The sequence below is a fragment of the Otolemur garnettii genome, unplaced genomic scaffold (assembly GCF_000181295.1).
Source record: "Otolemur garnettii isolate 467f Iridium unplaced genomic scaffold, OtoGar3 scaffold00012, whole genome shotgun sequence".
In the NCBI taxonomy this organism is placed as follows: Eukaryota; Metazoa; Chordata; class Mammalia; order Primates; family Galagidae; genus Otolemur; species Otolemur garnettii.
This window is the reverse complement of record NW_003852407.1, coordinates 28,879,840-28,884,642: the sequence shown is the minus strand read 5'-3', so window position 1 is coordinate 28,884,642 and position 4,803 is coordinate 28,879,840. Positions and strand designations below refer to the sequence as shown.

Here is a 4,803-nt window from a genome sequence, read left to right as displayed (position 1 = left end):
AAAAAAAAAAAAAACCCAAAAAAACACAATCCTGTGAACAGCAAAAAAAGTGCAGCCTTGTATTTTCAGTTGACATAAATATATTACCTGCCAATTTTCATATGGAATGCAAAGACCTGCAATCTGATATTCAACTTATAGAAAAATTTGATCTTGTCCCTTTACTGGTCTTTCATAGGTCCTTTCTTCCCAGAGACAAATATCCCTCACTTCACAATCAGGCCTTACTTGGGTAGCATCTCCATTTGCAAGCAACTGTTTTTAAGAATGAAGCATGTTAAGAGTAAAATTAGAACCAAAATATCCGATGAGCACCTTGAAAACTCACTAAGAATTGGAACTACTCTCATAGAACCAGATACTGGTGCATTAGTTTCTCAAGTACAATGTCAAATACCCCACTAATGTTATGTGGCCCAATGTTTTTACTTTTATAATAAAAAATATTTTTTAAAAAGGATGTTTTATTACTTAGATATGTACATTTTCTGTATTAGTGACTGCAAACTTGGGACCTGCTTGATGATTTTAAAAGGCTCTCTGAATGGGCCACTGGATAATTAGGATTATCATGTAAGGATGTTTTTGCTTATCTGTGGTAGTAGATATCATGAAAATTATGCACAGACCTTCTTTGTTGCTCATCAACTTTTGCTAGTGTTTGTGTATTTAATGTGTGGCCCAAGTAAACTCTTCTTCTTCCAATGTGGCCTAGAGAAGCCAAAACATGGAACACCCCTGGCCTAGATAATGAATCCATTGGGTGATGCCTGCTGTCATTGATTCTTCCTTTGTTAATCAGAATACCCTGATAAAGAGACTCTTCTCCCTCAATCCTCCAGTTGTCCTGAGGTAGTGTTTCTATAGGAAAGACAGATTAAATGCAAGTTTTTCAAAATAATAGCTTTGGCTCAGTGCCTGTGGCTCAAGTGGCTAAGGCGCCAGCCACATACACCTAAGGTGGTGGGTTGGAATCCAGCCTGGACCCACCAAACAACAATGACAGCTACAACCAAAAAATAGCCAGGTGCTGTGGCGGGCACCTGTAGTCCCAGCTACTTGGGAGGCGGAGGCAGGAGACTTGCTTGAGCCCAGGAGTTGGAGGTTGCTGGGAGCTGTATGATGCCACAGCACTCTACCCAGGGGGACAGCTTGAGGTTCTGTCTCAAAAACAAAACAAAACAAAATAATAGCTTAGTTTTCTCATTTTTTTTTTTTTTTTAGAGACAGAGTCTCATTCTTGTGCCCTTAGTAGAGTGCTGCAGCATCACAGCTCACAGCAACCTCCAGCTCTTGGGCTTAGGCAATTCTCTTGCCTCAGCCTCCAGAGTAGCTGGGCTACAGGCACCTGCTACAATGCCTGGCTACTTTTTGGTTGCAGCCATCGTTGTTTGTCGGGCCCAGGCTGGATTTGAACCCTCCAGCTCAGGTGTATATGGCTGGTGCCTTAGCCGCTTGAGCCACAGGCGCTGAGCCTTATTATTCTTTTTGATGTGGAATTCATCACATTTTTAGTGATTGGCCACATTTTGGCATTTGGCAAGGGACTTCTTCAAATTGGCTCTATGTCTTTTTGAGGTGAACCCTAACATTTTTTGACAGCTTTTTTAACTTGACTTATCTTGTTCTCAAACCCAGTATTTAGTTCTCCTAGGGGTTCTTATGTCCAGAGACTTAAGAACAAAAGTAAAAATGCTGGGATTACCCCTATTCCCTTGACTCCTATTGGAAGCCTTTAATAGTCCTGAGGTTTGGGGACAGCGGTACTGGCCTAACCCCTTCAGGGCAGTATCAACATTACAAGAAAAGCAATAAAATGTGGAGGTTTTGAAGGAACAGAAATGCCCCCCTTTTAGGGGCTAAATTTTGCCTACTCTTCAAGACTATTTTTTTAAATTTTTTACTGTTTTTTAGATTAATATGAGGGTACAAATAATTGGGTTGCAACGTTTGCATTTGTTAGGAAGAGTCCCTGTTGTTCCAGGAGGTGTGCCATATACCCTTACATTGTGCCCATTAAGTGGGAGCACCCCAATCTCCCTCCTTCCTCCCCTCCCCCAACTTGAATTGAATTGAGTTTTTCTCTTATGTAGGAATTCAACACCATTTTAGAGCTCAAATTTCTTATTCCACTGCAAATTAAATTAGGTAAAAGAACTTTAGCATGATGTACAAAGTCTGCAGTTTTTGGAGACAGAGGCCTGGCTTCAAATTCTGGTTCTACCATTTATTGGCATCTCTGCATCTCAGATTTCTTATGTGTGGAATGGAGATAACATCCATCAGAAATGCTTTATATTATTACGGGATTCAATGAGGAAATTTAGCACCTACATTTCCATCAAGTCCTGAATAACTAAACACATATAGTACTCAATAGATATCTAATATGATTATTTTTATTAATCTCTAGCAGTATGTCAGGCTATTAGATGCGAATAGATGATAGCTAATAAATATTAGCTATTTATAATTCTTATTAGGTAAGAATTCTCTAGATAAGTGTTTGATTCCTCAGGGGTTCCTCTGTGACTGTTGACTTTGACCAAAGAGAGGGAGGCAGGAACGCACTTGGAGTATGGTGAGGGTCAGGCCAGTGGGACAAAGTCACCCTTTGACATTAAGTGAAAGAAAAGAGGAGGTTGAGGCTTGGGGCTGAGGATTTCTAAGGTGTGAAAAAAGATGCACTGTGCATTCTTAATTCCTCAAAAGACAAACAATTCAAATGCTCCCAGCCTCCACGGTGGGGTTCATGGGTATTGGTGCTGATGAGATGGTCAAGTCAAGGCCTTGGGTTGAGGTTGGAGGTAGGTCTTGACTCACTCAGATTAGTGAGAAAATTCTGAGTCTGAGCAAATTCTCCATAGAGATCTATGGAGACCCACCTATGGAGCCAGGTGCCATGCTTCCATATCACCAGCTGCTGCTTCCCAAAGGTAGGATTTGAGCATGCTCTATTGAGTGGGGAGAGTTCTGGATGTCAGGTTTTCACCCATGGTACTCATTTGAGGTGTCTTTGGGAAGATAGGCCAGCAGGCAAAGTGGAGAGTGCATACCTGAGGCTTTGGGAAGGACCATTTCCCCCATACCATCCCCATCACAGAAACCGGGATACTGTGCTCTAGTAATCCTGTCCCTCCATGCCCCCCATGCACACACTCCTATGTGGACAGAACCCCTCTGAACTCTTCAAAGCCCGTTGGGTCATGGTAGGACATCTGCCCTTTGGGAAGATCTAAACTCACTAGACTCAACATCCTAGGTACTGTGACCCTGAAATCTAGGAACCTCCATCTTTATTCCTCAAACATTTTTCTTAAAAATTTCCAAGTGTAGCTAAAAGTTGAAAGACCAGTACACCAGACACCATGATAGCCTTCCCCTAAACTCACCAGTTCTTTCAACTGACATTCATTGAGCACCCAGCATGTGCTAGGTGCTGGGACAGGCTCTGGTACATAGAAAGGAGTGAGTCCTGGTTCCTGAGCTCAAGCTGGTCGGAGCTTATCAGAAAAAGGAGACAGTGAAACAAAACAACTATTATATAATATGGCCTGATAAAATGTTTTATTACTGATGGGCATAAGGTACTGTGGGAACACACAGATAGGAGTCCCTTTCTGATTGGACGTTGCCCCTGGTCTGATTGGACGTTGCCCCTGGTGATGGGGTATTCCATGGAAATGGATTGTGGGTGCCTGAGCAGTGTGGGTGAAGGCATGGGGATTTGACAAAGCCTGGAGGATTTGGGGAGTTGCAATGTAATGATGCAGTGATTCAGAAAGTCCCAGCACTGGTCCCGGGGGGGGGGCTGCAGGGGCCATCATGGTTCAGAGTAGGGAGCATTAACCGTGTGACATACAAACCACTCTAGGAGATCCTGAAGCTGACCACCCTAAGAGTGTTAAGCTGGGAATCTTTCCCAAAGTGAGTGAGGGAGTTGCCTGTGCGCCTTTGGGAAAGAAACATAATATAAAATATTTGTCAGGGCTGGTGGCTGTCAGGGATCTTGCTTGAAATCAAGGGTCATTGAGTTACTTAAGGTGACTCAGCGTCTTGGGTTACTCAGAATAGATGTGTCAGCACGGGCACCTGGAATGCACCTTAGTGAGCCCTTGGGGCCTCTGTCCTAGATAACTTGCTTCCCACTTCCTGGAGTCCATCAGAAGTGAGCCTTGTATATAATTACCCTAACTTGTTATAACTCAGTTCTGGATGAAAGGGAATGAACCTTCTTTATTTATTTGAAAAGAAAAGAAGACATTTGACATGTAAGGAAGACTTTTAAAAGGATGCGAGACTCATTTTCCTTCCAAGGAAAATGGCATCTTAGTTTTTCCAAATGACCCTGATGGTACTGGGTGGCCATGACTGCAACTTCTCCTCTCTGGGGAGGACTTCCCTGCCTTTATTATAGTGTGGTCAAGGGCAATAAGTTCTCCCATGCATACCATATTTGCTTTAACTTTTTCTTTTAAGAAAACAGCTCACGATTCTTTTGTAGTTCATAAGCATGACGATTGGGTTTTCATGCGCATGCGTGAGATGTGCCTCCCACAAATCTTGCTGACGACATCAGCCCATTACCTGTTGTGGGGGAAAAAAAAGAAAGAAAGAAAAAGAAAAAGAGAACAACTCGCGAAGACTAAAAGCTGTGACGTCTACTCAGATATCAGGATTTGGGGTGTTGCAACTCAATGATCCTGGTGGGCTGCAGGGGCCATCATGGCAGGACCATCACATCTCTGAGTAGGGAGCAGTAGCTACATGATATATAGCCCATTCTAGGAGGGATCCTGAAGC

The 4,803-nt window shown here is 43.0% G+C and overlaps 1 non-coding gene across 1 annotated transcript; it reads left to right on the top strand.

Annotated features, from left to right (window-relative positions):
• The first annotated feature begins 4,492 nt into the window (after positions 1 to 4,492).
• LOC111723529 lies at positions 4,493 to 4,598 on the top strand. Its single transcript, XR_002772055.1, has one exon. It is a non-coding gene; the product is annotated as a small nucleolar RNA U13 (small nucleolar RNA).
• Positions 4,599 to 4,803: the final 205 nt, after the last annotated feature.